At 40.3% G+C, this 15,296-nt stretch overlaps 1 protein-coding gene and 1 long non-coding RNA gene across 6 annotated transcripts in view; one reads left to right on the forward strand and one right to left on the reverse strand.

The window, feature by feature from the left end:
- The window catches only part of SORCS1 (sortilin related VPS10 domain containing receptor 1), a 501,774-nt gene that overhangs the window by 334,155 nt on the left and 152,323 nt on the right, over positions 1–15,296 (reverse strand). The gene's annotated exons all lie outside the window — the stretch shown is intronic.
- On the forward strand, positions 8,678–13,756 carry LOC122231882. The gene is made up of 3 exons (XR_006209158.1): positions 8,678–8,751; positions 10,498–10,829; positions 13,509–13,756. It is a non-coding gene; the product is annotated as an uncharacterized LOC122231882 (long non-coding RNA).

Genomic DNA, 15,296 nt, shown 5'->3' on the forward strand with positions numbered 1-15,296 from the left:
GTCACAGGAGTGACTCCAGTTTGGGGCGTCTGGGTGGCTCCATTCGGGTGAGCGTCTGGCTCTTGATTTTGGCTCAGGTCACAATCTCGTGGTTTGTGCGATTGAGCCCCACATCGGGCACAGAGCCCTTCTGGGATTCTCCCTCTCTCCCTTTCTCTCTGGTCCTCCCCCACTCACACAAGCACTTTCTCTCTCAAGATAAATAAATAAACTTAAAAAAAAAAGAATGACTCTGGTTCTCAGTCAAATCGGAAAGTGGAACTGCCCTATCGTGCCAACTTTATGAAGTTCTCAGAATGAAATCATAACTCTAGTTTGGGTTGAGGAAAAAACAGTTCCCACAGGGCTAAACTAGCTCAGATTACAAATTTTTGAAATATCTTTTCTTTGAGAAAAAAAAAAATCAACGTCACAAACATAATGACCTGAGGTCTGACATTTAAAGCTGAGACGCCTACAGCCCTGCATTACTTCTTGCAACTGGTGACAATGAGTACAGGCTGATAATTCCTGTCACTCACGGTGCAGAGGGCTGAGGGCTCACCGTTTACACACCCAGAGGGAGAGCAGAAGCCTTCCATCCCATGAACTTCATATCATTTCCCTCTGGCTTAAATAGTAATAATTAATAACATGTCGCCCTCAAGGAATTTAGAAAACCAGTATTCCCCAGCCCGGCCGTGAGTGGTTCAAGAAAGAATAAATTTTTAGCCTCTTTTAGGTAGTTTCGATTTTGTCAAAAATTTGCTGAAAGCTGAAAACAACACTTCTGGCCACTGGGGTGAAGATGACAGGCACAGAGAAATGTCATGAATTTGATGATTGTCAACTTAATGATATTTGCCCCCCCCTTTTTTTAACTATCTTGGTGTCAGCATTTTATCAAGCTCAGACAAAACTCAAAATGTTGTTGGCTACCAGCCAACACAAAAATGTTTCACCCTCAGGAAGAAACTAATCAATGAACAACTCTCTATTGAATGTTCACTGTGTTCAAGGCAGAGCCAGTAGACCCTATGGGGGACAAAGGGGTATAAAATGTAATTTCCACCACCCAGGAATTTATGATCTAGGCAGAATCTGATTATCAGTCTCTTATTTAGAAACACTCAAGGTCTGCCTGCCCCAACAGGATTAAATTAATTCCCTCTTCTTCCACAGGACATCAAAGGTCCATTCTATATAGCACCCACTCTCTTTCCAGTTTTATCTGGTGCCACTTCTCCTTGCCACCCTGCCTTCCTGGCCTCCCTGCTATTCTTTGAATCACCATGGATTTCAGGCTTCTGGGGCTTTCTCAGTTTCCAATACCCAGCTCAGATGCCATCTCCTCCGTGAAGCCATCCCAGGCTCTCTGTGTAGCTTCACCTATGATTCTTTAGCGGAGCGTGTTTCTACCATGGCTGAGGCACACCACTTTCATTGTTTTTTACCTGTCTCTTCTATCAGGTTGTCATCTAGTTGTTGAATTTTTAAGTATAATTTCTTGTGCCAAGATGGAATAGGACATAAAAGAACCCCTGGTAGGTGGGCAATGAATAATTACACAATGTCCAGATGTGTCTGGGTAAAAATGTGAGTCAATTTACAACGAATGAAATTATTTATACGTGCAAGCCAACTGCTGTCCCTGATGCGCGGTAGATTCTCAATAACAATTAGCTGGGTTAGAACTAAGTGTCCGTTGAATACCACAGTTCGAAGAATGATGGGCCGCAAATTATGCCGCTGGCAGCACCTTCTCAAAAGTTCAGAGTTCGGGTGAGCACGGCATATTTGTGGTTCATCATTTAAACCAGCCTGATCACAGATTACAGTGATGCTTGAAAAAGATGGTTGTAAAGATACAGTAAGGTAATTTTTGGGTGGTCTCTAATGCTAGGTTGAGAAATCTCTAGAACTCTTCTTGTGTGTGTACATGGTGAAATATGGAGCACAATTTAAGATTCTGAGCCCAGAGGTGACGCACGCAACACTGAAGATGCAAAGATGTATTTTAAATCTGACATCTATGTAAGCAATGGATTAGCAGGTACTATCAAACTTTTTCCTAAAGAACACGATAGTAAATATTTTAGGCTTGCGAACCACAACATGTGTGTCACAACTACTCAATTCCACAGCTGTATCATGGAAGCAAACCATAGACAATTTGTCTACAAAAGGGTGTGGCTGTGTCCCAAAACCATTTTACAAAACCAGGTAATGAGCCATATTTGGCCCTAAGACTTTAGTTTGTAAACCCTGGATTAGAGCAGTAAGTGTCTGAAAGTTAAGGAGACATTTAAGAGTCTATTTAAACGTGCTGGTGCAAAAATTTGGAGGCTTGTACCAGGGTGGTAGGAATAAAAATGGAAAGAAGAGAACAAAAGGAAGAGAGATTACGGGGTGCTGGGGGGAAGTGGGGAGTCCCTGGATGTTGTAGGAAAAAGAACAAGGAATAATCTAAGGGGGTTACTCTTTAAAGTTTTGAAAAAAAGAGGACTAGAGACATCTTTGACAGGACAGGTTCTACTATGTTAAGCATCTGGGAGAAGCTCTCCTAAAAAGTTTGGAAGACAGCAATTTGAAAAGCCGCATATATGGAAACTAGAGGCTTGAGATAATCAAAGAAGTATACAGAATTTTTACGCTAGGAGGCACCTAGAGATGACTTAGTCCTAATTTGCCATTTTATAATGTAGCAGGGGAGGCAGTGTTTAAGTCGTAGATCTTTACACAGATGATGGTCAAACCACAGCAGCCCCAAATCATGGTTTGTTTGCCATCAGCCAGATTTAAAAACAAAGTGGATCAAATTGCCAGCATTTAAAAATCAGGAATTTATATACAGAATTGGAATTCTCACTTCTCTTTGAAAAATATCAGAAAAACTAGCAGTATCAGGTTCATATCCCCACAAAGCATAACTAGCCAGGAGGATACAGCAGTGACTCCCCCTTACGAAACACGGGCTCGCCTTTCACTGGAGCAAACTCCTTGCTATTACTCACCGACACCACTCACGTGGTGCTAGCATTCATGTGAGCTTGTGAGCTCTGATATCAACGTCTGAGTTTTGGAACTGCCAGGATGGTGCCCTGGTTCTCCCACTTTCTCATGGGAGGTGACCTAACTTCTGTCCGCTCCAATTTCTTCATCAGGGAAGTGTGGAATAATTTCAGCTCCTCAGAGGATCTCAGAGGATTATTAATGAGGATTAACTGAAATATTCTATGTTAAGCACTGACACACAGTAGTCCATCAAGTGTTAAATAATTGTGTTTGATATCATGAGGGGAAATTGAAGCCCAGAGAAGTCATGTGAATTGTCCAAGTCGACGCTCAGTTGGTGACAGAACCAGTGACAAAACTCATTTCTCATGACTTCGGGGCTTCCAATATTCTGAGGGTATTCTACCACAAATACAATTGGGATGTTTGAAAAACCTAACAAAGGTGTTCCCTGAATCAAGAGGAAAAAGTACAAAGAACAAGTCCGATACGATGATGGGTCAATATGATGAACCATGTCCGTGGGTAATATCCAAATGCAATATATCAGAACAAACATATACTACTTGTGTGTCTGTGACTTACTTCCCCCCCCCCCAAAGCCACATAAAAAAAGTCTCAACATTTATTTTACCATTTGTGACAGAGTAAAAACCAACCCACATCTCATATCCAAGTTTTAGCTGCATTCTATCCTTAAGAACAACTGTTGGTAGAAGGACCGGTGGAAATACCCTGGAGCTACTTTGTCCTGCTTATGAATTCTAAGTCCCTGTCTGTTTCAAAAGTGGAGGAGAAAAAGTGCTAAGTCAACCAACTTCGGCTAATTAGTTCTTTCTATTTGGTGACTGTAAATCAATGACAAGCAAACTTCTAATACCTTCACCCTGGCTGAGAAGTTTGCTGCCACTCACCATCCATCACTTCTGCCTGTAAGTGGCCTTGCTGAGCTCTTTCTAAATAGCATCCAGTTCTCCGGTTATATGCATCCCCTCTTTTCTGCAGTCTACAAGAAAATGTGTTGGTGGCAGCTGTTTGTAATAAGCCGAAGGCTTTGTGAGACCAGTTGTAACGCAAAGGTCATATTTTCTACACTGTTTATAGATTGTAATTTGTAAGGTTATAATGTCATATGCTGTCAATAATTCAAGGTGGAGAATTATAACTGTTAATAGGTCATCAATTTTTCATTCTTCTCCTTCAATGCTCATTCTCTTGAGAGATTTAATTTATTTCATTGAAACATGATTCCTTGAACTTTGAACTAAAGGCTTCCTTTGTTTATTAGAAAAAAAAACAGGGTAGAACATGGTAAATAATTCCTTAACTTTCAAGGGATTCGAACCAATCAAAAGATCACAGCTCAGATAGCAGAGATTCATCAAGTCTATTTTGCAGGAACCCACTGGTCCAGAAGATGTTATTTATGTTGTCAGTATACAAGAGGTTTAACCCCCATCCTTTCCCTACCAACCAAAAAATAAAATAAAATGCGAGGCAAATGTTGCCGAAATGCACCAACTACTAGAAGCTAAAGGAGTTTCAACCTGTTTGCAAGAATGTGTTTGTTGTAACTGTGGCCTGCCAGGAGTCTGTCCAAATGCTTCAGTGGGGGAGAATAATTAAATCTGAATTCTAGTGAGATTGGGAGTTCTGAGCTTATTGCCCCTGTTTTTTTAGGCGGGGTATGAATCTCTTTGAGTACCTGATAAAACCTATGGCCACTAGGAAAAAAACCAAAAAACCAAAAAAAAAAAAAAAAAAAAAAACCACAAAAAACAAAAAACAAAACAAAAAAAACTATGGCCACCAGATACACGACTTCCAATGAACCATGGCTATGAAGAAAATTCTGGGGCAACTTTCTGAAGCTCATTTATTTAAACTCTAGGTAAAGAACGTCATCAGAGATGATGCCAATGTTAGGGATGCAGATGATCTTTCTCATACAACCAATGTGCCTCCAAAATAGAGGATAGAGGCTGCTGATGTTATCACTTCTCCAGGGTACTTATAACCTCAGAGGATTCAAAAGAATAATGGATCTTTCATCTTTGAGAATTCTATTCCTGCCCCTAACTTTAGACTGAGGCATATTAAGAAAGGCAGTGTTCAGAAAAATAACCAGTTACCCAAAGAGAAGACAGGTAGAACAGGGCTCCTCATTACCAAGCAAGGGGGGCATTGAACAGCCTATTTGTTTTGTTGTTTGTTGGTTTTTCCTGTCACCTTCTTCTCTGTAAATGCATTCTGAGCTGCTTGATTCTTCTGTGTCCCTTAGGGTTTGAAACTCTCATGGAAATCCTGTGAGAAGCTCAGAAAACATTATTAGCACCGAACATTCACTGAGGGTTACTAAGTTTCTGACCCCAAGACCCACTCAAATCTATTGGCTTTCATCATTTGTGTAGAGTTTCAAATCCCATCAGCAAGAGTCAGGCATCAATACATTAGCCAAAGAATGGTAATTATTTATCTAAGGATTTTGGTAACTGGAAATTGTCAGGTATAATTGCAAGAGATAGAACATAGTCTTGGATTAGACTGTGTGTAAGAGGCTAAACTGAATTCTTTAACCACAAGAAAGGCTATCACTAAAATCTGATCAAGGGAAATGCGATATTCAGATTCAACCATGACTTAATACCTAAGATTCTCACTGTGCTGTGCTGACTTATAACATTAATATATATAAACCACGAGGGGGAGTACACACACACACACACACACACACACACACACACACACACATATATGGAGCTAAATAAATATTGATATGGAGGAATTGCTAACAAAATTGTGCTTCTGTCTTCCAAGTTAAGAATCATACTTTTTCAACATACTGTATATTCATTAGCCAAGACAGCTAGGCTTGAAATTTCACAGTATGTTAGTCCATGGAATGTGGAAATGTAAACAGAGGACTGTGCCCAGTTTCAAGGATGAAAAAACTAATTTAGATTTAAAGTGGGGGGGGGGTGGGGAGAGGAAGGGGACTTCTCTTTCATCAAATTATTACCATTTTAGTAATCTATCAGAACTCACAGTTAAGCAAATTATCTTTTCAAGGCATTCAGTTGTGCTTTTGACTTTATTCCCAGTCCCTTAAAGAGGTCAGGATCACAGGTAAAAGATACAAACATGATAATCAAATATTCTAGAAAACACAAAGTTTGGGTTCCTGGTTGTAGCTTACCAGAGTTTCATTAAATTAAAAAAAAATTAGAGAGAGAGAGAGAGTGCGAGCAGGGGAGGGGCAGAGGGAGGCAGAGAGAGATCCAACAATCCTGGGATCATGACCAGAGCCGAAATCAAGAGTCAGACACCCCACCGATGGAACCACTCAGGCACCCCCCAGAACTTCATTTTAATATTATTGGAATATTATCAGAATTTGAATTATCATGAATTATCAGAATTCATTTAATATTATTGGACTATTATCAGAATTTGGTTAAAATTTACCCATTAATATATTGTTCTCCCAGAGTTCATATTTTTTAAGGAGATAAAATAACCAAACAAAGAACATTTGATTATTCCTGAAGGTAGTCTGGGGAGAGTTCTTTGATATCAGAGACCTTATTCCATTTATCTTACACCATGACTGTCTAGCTTCCTGGCACAGGATTATTATGACTATTGGTCAAATGAATGAAATACCAAAGGTGTTACTAAAAAAGAACACTCAAACTTGTTCTGACTTTTCAACAGCTATTTTGACAATATACAGCTTACTGCCTAATTCAGAATGATTATGTATACAGTTACACCCTGATATTATTTTCTTATATAATCTATCCTATAGGTAGCAGGCAACCCAATGCATAGAATTTTGAAAATCAGAGTTTTTTTTCTCTTTCCTTAAGACAGTGGGGGCCCTACCAAAAACAGCATTGCTTTTTTTTTTTCCTTGTTATGTAATGATCGAATATGGTCAACCATTCAAGTAAAAAGTGCTTACTGCTTCCCAAGGATTTACCGCCTTTTATCACTACTAGAGTTCCATAAGCAACACTCCCCATGGTCTTTGCAACCAGCCTTTGCCAATATTAATAGCCATTCTTATGAATAGTAACCACTGGTAAACATTTATGTACCTTCATACAGTGCATTGCCATCTGTGTGTTTGACTTTACCACAAACTTCCAGATTGAAAAACTCCATACAAAACAGCAGCAATAGCAAAACAGAAGCCTAAGTCGCCTAAACAGCAGCAATTGTGACATACCCAATATTTGGTGGAATACCCAATATTCCAGTAGGGGAATCAATGGCAAAATTCTTGTTACCTATAAGTTGTCCTCGGTCCTAATGACAACTTGTAAAGGTCACATCTAACTTTCACGCATAGGGTGATAATTATTAAGAAAGATGACAATTTTTAAGGCCAGTTGTTAAAAAGTTTTAAATGCAAAAGCTAGTAACTTTTACCAATTTCTGTGTTAATGGAAATTATCAATGTATTTTATATATCAGAGGAACTGAAGTGGAATAAGGGACCATATATTTAAACAGGCTGAAACATTTTAGTCAATTATAAAAAAAGAACCCTAAAACAAGTCCCACCAAAGTGTTATCTCAATAATTTAAAGGTGAGATTTTTAAGAGGATGGAATGATAATTTATAGCTGAGAGTGATTAGTTTACTTCTTAATCAGTTTAGAAATATTTCCAGTGACACAAGCTTATTTACTAACATGTAAATTGCCTAAGCAATGTCTCAGGTACTTCCCAGATCTCCTTGCAAAGCTTCAGGCATAGCTAAACCAATTAACTCTACAGAAATGAACATAGTGATCACCATTCATAATCCCAAGAATTACTGTTCTCACCATCATTCATGTGGTACTGAAAGGCATGGAAGTGAATTTTTTTAATGTTTATTTTTGAGAGAGAGAGAGAGAGAGAGAGAGAGAGAGAGACAGACAGAGCATGAGCTGGGGAGGGGCAGAGAGAGAGGGAGACACAGAATCCGAAGCAGGCTCCAGGCTCTGAGATGTCAACATAGAGCCTGACACGGGGCTCGAACTCACAGACCCCGAGATCATGACCTGAGCCGAAGCTGGATGCTCAACCGACTGAGCCACCCAGATGCCCCTATGGAAGTGAATTTTATCTCTACAGGCACATACTTATAAACATATGTCAGAGGTGCCTTCCATCCTGAAACCTCACAGACACATAAATAAGAATGAAAACATTAGCAAACGTGAACCACCTTCCTTCTGAGTTGCTTAAAAATACGGATCAGCAAATTTTCAGAGTTCTGTGTTTTCCATGTTTGTCTTCCAAACCCTTGTAAAGTGGAAACATGTCTTGCAACTGGAAACATTATATGAAATATTTAAAAAATCAAGGTGAAATGACCAGAGGCCTCTGATTTGGAATTAGAAAGTTAGTTTTTCTCTCTCATAAAATATACCCTTATGTATATGCCACAGAATATCCAGAATCATGTATACTCAAAGGCGCTCTAAATGCCTGGAGAGAAGAAAGAAAAGAAGGAGGTGAGCATTTACAGGCTGCTTTTCATGAGGCCTTATGTTAAGTGAGTGCACCTCCTATTATATCATTCAAGCGTCACACAGCCTTATGGGGTTACTATGGTTACTGACAATATCACACATGAGGAAATGTGACATAGGGTGCCCCTTTCTCCATGGGTTCAGTCATTTACCATCAGAGCCAGAATTCAAATTCTGGTCAATTTGTTCAGAGACCTAGCAGGTTCTTCCCACATCCTGTGTTCTGCTGGTAACAGTAATATAACGATGAAATGCTCCTTAAGAATCAACTCCATATTAGATAGCAGCCTTATCCAAAATGAATTTTGAAACACAATGTTTTTCGGTAGCTTGGCTATGATATAGTTAACTGTGGTTTCCTTTGTATCTATCCTACTTGGGGTAGGATACTTTGTGGTTTCCATTTATCTATCCTGGAACTTGGGGTTTGCTGAGCCTCTTAGATATTTAAATGTCTTGTTCAAATTTTGGGGTTTTGCCCCCTCACAGTTCATCAAAGCTCTATTTTTTTTTTTAATTTTTTAGTGGAGAAGTTTTTGTTGTTTTGTTTGTTTTTACTTTGCTCTTCAGGTTAGATAATTCCTGTTGATATACCTTCAAGTTTATGAATATTTCCTTATTCTCTGTACAACCTTCTCATCTAATACTTGTTTTCATTTTATATAGTATCTTTTCCCTTTGGCTCTTTCTTTGATAGTTGTCATTTTTCTTCTAACACCTCCATCTATACTCTCTCAGTATGACCACCTCTTCTCTTAAGTCCTTGAACGTATTTATAAAAGCAACTTTAAAGTCTTTGTTGTTAATTCTAACAACGAGGATGTTTTCAGGTGGGTTTCTCTTGACAACTTATTGACTTCACCATAAGTGACATTTTCCACTTTCTTTATATGACTAGCAACTTTTTATTGTTCATAGAACATCATGGATACCATATTGGAAGGAATTAGATTTTGTTACCCTCGTATAAGACTTTTTTTTCCTCCCTCCTAATAGGCTGTTAAAAAATTACTAACCAATCACCTGGGGTTTGTGGAACCTTAACTTTATACTTTATTAGCATGAGGCAGTTTAGATATTCCCTTAGACTTCTGGAAAATTCCTTAGTTCTCATATATACTCTTGATCACTAGGGTGTGCTCCTTCTGTGTTTGAATGGAAGGCTCAGGTATTTACTCCTTGCTTGGGCAGAATACAAACCACAAACTCTTCCCCTTTCAGTAAACAGCAGGTGACACCCGGTTTTATCTGTTTTCATCTTAAAACTGTTTGTGCCCACTGGCTCTTTAGAATCCAGGAATCAGCAAATATTTGATAAAGATTTTGAGGCTCCCACCACTGTGGCTTCTTCATTTCAGAGGCATGATCAGTCATTAGCCTCTTTGGATGCCCCCAACTCCAAACACCAACACCCTGATCGTAGCAGCTCTCTCCCTCAGGCCGACCCACACTGTGCCATTTGGATGGGGGTGTGTTCTCGGGGGAAAACACAGGTATCACCCAGTTTGGTTCCTTCCTTTCCCCAGTTAAGTTACCTTCAGTCTGCCTGTGGTTGATCCCTCTCCAACGCCTTCAAGTAATTTTTGTTTCCTCTTCAGAGTTTACAGTTATTATCTATGGAGGAGTTAGTCTGCTAGCCACTACTCCTCTAACAACCTAGGGCTCCTCCTCAAAAGCAAACAAGCAAACAAAAACGCAACATGAAACAAAAACCCCAAAACTCTGCCTGTTACAAGTGTGTTTCCTTTTTAAACTCAATTTTCAAACAACGTTTGGAACACGATGACGATGGCGGTGATTACAAAACCAGTCGCTTGCTTATGTTCTAGAATGCTTTCTATTCTTTTCCGATTTTGTTCAAGGTGGATTCCAGGGCCACCTTGAACAAAACAATGGTAAAAACAAAAATATACTGAACAGTTAGAGAAAGGCCATTTCATCAGAGTCATCCTCCTTTCTTCTCACCCTATTACAGAGGACTATGGGAAGCTATCCATCTGCCATTTCTTTCCATGCTCAATGAATTTGCTGTAATATGTCAAATTAAGTCATCAAAAGAAGCGATGGGAAAAGCAGAAGTGGACCTCTGTCTCACATGTCAACTTTATTCTATAAAATTTGAGTCAACCATACCCACGTTCACATGGGGCAAAGGATCGATCTGGCTACTCCCAAGATCTAAAATAGTGGTGGGTTTAAAATCATTGTTTGTTCAGAGAGGTACCAGGGAAAGGAAGTATCTGTATCTCAGCTGACAAGAAGAGTGAGAGATGAAAAATCTATTACCTCTGCTTACAGCTGACTAAGGTAAGGCCACTTAGTCCCAACATACAGCTCGAGGGCTGATAATTATGCCAGCCCCTCATCTCAACTTCTGTGTATCCAACAAATCTGTCCACTTTTGGAGAGAAACTCATTTCTAGGGAGCCACTGGGTTAAAAAGTGGGTAACCATTTTAATTTTTTTAATGGATCTTCTGCAAGAGGGCAGTCTTTTAAGTGTAAAGTAGGGCAGCCCCTAGGAAGCTCTTGAATGCTTTTCCAGAATTATACATTCGCATGATGCTTAGGTATCAGTAGAGTAGGAAAAATGCATTAATATTTAACACTCATGTAGCAGTATAAATGCTTGCAATGCTCTACAATAAATAAAATCAGGTCTCAAAATGTGCCTTTTTAACACAATTGTAACACAGAAATATCTTCAGACTTTGTAATAACCTCCCAGGGGAAACAGCCAGAAGTCCCATCATGTGAAACTATAGTATACTGAGCAAAGTGGAAGAGACTATTCTATAAAACACAATCTTGTACCGATAAGACAAGGATTAGATGTCCCTAGGAGGGGCTTTTTTGCCTCTAATTTAAATGATGTTAGGATATTGCAAGCGCCTTCCCTAAAACTCCCCTTCAGGCTGTCTGTCTCCCTCGGCACCACCCTCATTCTGTCAAGTTCACTAATAGTAAGCAGTAACCTTGATGTATGGAAAGTTAGCTCTCTCTTACTTCTTTTCTCCACTACCCATCTTCAAGCCTCATCTGTGCCTTGTCTCCATCAGCAGGACATTGCTGACGTTTTAAAGTTCACCCGGAATGCAGTTCCCTAGCAGAGCCCCTCCTTATTATCCACCATCACTACCCTCTCTTAACGGCAGGGACTCTCAAGTTGAACAGGCAGTACTGAGCATGCCTCCGTTGATACCCATTCTAAGTCAGAACTTCTCTACGTGCACACACTTCCTAAATTCAGCTTCATCTAAGTTGCTCTTAATCTTAAGGGTCATTTATTGAACATGTACAAAAAAGGCGCACCTTGTAAAAAATTGTCTTGCAACGAAGACGTCTCTGAAATAGCACACAGCTTCCTTTTTAAGATCGTCTGCTCAGAAGCCAGCAGTTAGGGGGAGAGAGTCTCCTTAGGTCCCTTCGAACCCAATATGTCTTATCCAGTCCAGACCTGATTGTAGCAAAGGTTCGTTCACCCTCCTGTGAAACCTGAGATCCCTCTCACAGCTTTGGGAGTCTACAACATGTTTCAAATTGTTCTTTCTTCAGAGTGAATGCTGCTACCAACGTCATAGTGAATGGTAGCACAAATCGCAAGGGCAAATGGAGACCAAAATCATTGAGAATTAAGAACAACAGCGGGGCGCCTGGGTGGCTCAACCGGTTAAGCGTCTGGCTTAGGCTCAGGTCATGATCTCGCAGTCTGTGGGTTCAAGCCGTGCATAGGGGCTCTGTGCTGACAGCTTGGAGCCTGGAGCCTGGAGCCTGCTTTGGATTCTGTGTGTCCCTCTCTCCTTGCTCTCCCTCTGCTCACACTGTGTCTGTTTCTCTCCCAAAAATAAATAAACATTTAAAAGAAATGACAGGATTGGGACGCTGGGTGGCTCAGTTGGTTAAGGGTCTGACGCTTGATTTTGGCTCAGATCATGATCTCACAGCTTCACAGGTTCAAGCTCCACAACAGGTTCTGTGCTGGCAGAGCAGAGCCTGTGTGGAACTCTCTCTCCTCTCTCTGCCCCTCCTGCACTAATGAGTGCATGTGTGTGTATGTCTCTCTCAAAATGATAAATAAACTTAAAAAAAAAAAGAATAAGCAGACTTAAGGAGATTGGAGAGAACCCACGCCTTTATTTGCCACTTTCCATTCCTACCATATCCTATTCTTTCTGCATGTACACATAAAATTAACGCAATGGGTCTACGCTTAAGAGTGTGAGTAAATTGATTCCTAAAAAAAAAGAAAGGAAAAAAAAAAGAATAGACAAAACTAACGTATTAAAAATGCAAAACTGATTGCAATTCTACCAAAAGAGTTTATAATTTAAAGAGATTTATGGACACCTCTTTTAATTGGAGCAAATTAGCCTTCTGCAAAATGAGTTAATGACCTTTTAACTTGTGCTTTCCATGGTTATAATTGTTGACACAATAAGTTTGCTTAAAGGGAGCCTCATCCGTAGCCACTGAGTACTGGAGGTCAGTTATTCTAAATCATGTTTGAAAGAAAGCTGTCACTTTTTCACCCACTCAGTACTCCATGAGCCTAACTAATCTGACTTATGTTTAGCCATTTGTCAAATACCAGGTACAGCACACAACTTTATGTTCCATTGCCCTTGACTTACGTTTTCTATTTGACATGTAAGGCCCTTGGGATACAAGAGAGCTTTCCACCCAAGCCAGTGCCTACTCAGCATGTGTTCTAGAAGCAAGAGTGTTATTTCAGCTTTCTCGTTTCCTGGTTACAGAACTCAAATGGCTCAATAATTCTCCCCACAGAGATGTGTTTGACAAGCTGGACGGGGGGATGGCACCCTCATTCCGTCCTTTCCATTCCTCAAGTAGATGAAATCAGAACCCGAAACAATGAGAGCACGGTTAGCTGGATTTAACAGGCGAGCTCGGGCTGAAATGTTGGAAAGTGCACAGATCTTAATTGTAGTGGGCAATTCTAACTTGAAAATTGATTTTCTCTGAACAGATCTCTGTGTGAGTCCTCAACATATGCCTGCCAGCTGTACCGACAAAAGTAGTTATGCCTTTTGGAATACAGTCAACAGAATCAAGGGAAGGTGAATCCGTGATTTTCAGCCTTGAACATCACTAATAATTATCTGTCTTTGATTAAAAAACCATTACCTCAGGAGCAGCGCTGGATCTTAAATCCCAGGCAGGCTACAGAAACTACTAGAAGGGGGAAGGGGAAAGGATACACAGAGAGAACGAGAACGGAAGAAGAAGAGAAAAAAGCAAGAGCGAGGGACAGAGGAGAAGAGACAAAGCATGAAACGGGGGTTGTATAAAGTCATTTTTGCATTTTCCGTTTGTAACTTCATTTTAAAAGTATGCAAACGTCTCATTAGTTTCTACATTTAGAATCTGATTCTGATGGTAAAAGTAAATTAGTCTTTTGGGTCTTTTTATCCCCACTTCTACCAGTGACAGATCTGCAAGAGATGAAATATTTTATGCAATTAAATATCATCTGTTATAAGGTGGCTCAGTGTGAATACTGTCTCAATAACTTAGAGTGAAGAAAGGAACAGGGGATAAAAAGGCGAAGACTGAGCAGACAACACAGGATCACAACAGATAGGCTGCTGATGCTTGTCTCTAATGTGCTTCTTGGTACATCTCTCAAGAACTACAGTCTGCAGGGGCTTGAAAGCACAGGCATGGACAAACGAATCCCCGGCTCCTGGATTGGCTTCCCCAACATTCCTGGGGCTCAGATTCCCTTTCCTCTGTGATAACGAGGAGCTGGAGTGGTCTTCTGTGTAGGCTCAAACCAGGAAAATAGAGGCCAGTTTTGAACCTACTAACAACAGATTATAATCAAGTGAAAAGTATCATACATTTACCACAGTTTTTCCAAGAGGAGAAAACCATAAAGTGGTTTCTAATATGTTTCCCAGACTCTTCTCTGAGGCTTTGTTGTCCAACTCTAGGATTCCACTTATTTCACACAGCGCTTTCACATTAGGTCAAGATACTAGTCCTGAGGCCAAGGTTCTAAGAACTTCTTCAGTTCCCCATGTGGGGCCAGAAACTCTTCCCGTGTGTGGACGCTGACAGCAGACTGCTCACTTCCTGCGGTTTATGACAGCAACTTCACATGAAGTTCCACTGGCATTTTTTTTTAAAGTTTATTTATTTATTCTGAGAGAGAAAGAGACAGCACAAGTGTGGAAGGGGCACAGAGAGGGAAAGAGAGAATCCCAAGCGCGTTCTGCATTGCTATTGCAGAGCCCAATGTGGGGCTCAAACTCATGAAACTGTGAGATCATGACCCCGGCCAAAACCAAGAGCTTGACACTTAATTGGCTGAGCTGCCCAGGCGCTCCCATGCATTTTTAATTAATATAACCCTCAAGGCATCCTTCTGACTATTGGTCATGCCCATTTCACAGAGGAGAAAATTGAGGCTCAAGGAAATAAAACATCTAGCTGTCAATGCCATAGGGCAGTGATACAGGCTAAAGACTGAATGAGAATGTTTGATTTCTAGAGGAGTGTACAAAATTTATCTTTTTAATGTTTATTTTTGAAGGAGAGAGAGACAGAGCATGAGCAAGGGAGGGGCAGACAGAGAGGGAGACACAGAATCCGAAGCAGGCTACAGGCTCTGAGCTGTCAGCACAGAGCCCGACGCAGGGCTCGAACTCACAAATCGTGAGATCATGACCTGAGCCGAAGTTGGATGCTTAACCGACTGAGCCACCCAGGCACCCTCAAGATATATCTTTTTAAACAAATAATTTCCTCAAGC

The sequence above is a fragment of the Panthera tigris genome, chromosome D2, assembly GCF_018350195.1.
Source record: "Panthera tigris isolate Pti1 chromosome D2, P.tigris_Pti1_mat1.1, whole genome shotgun sequence".
Classification (NCBI taxonomy): domain Eukaryota; kingdom Metazoa; phylum Chordata; class Mammalia; order Carnivora; family Felidae; genus Panthera; species Panthera tigris.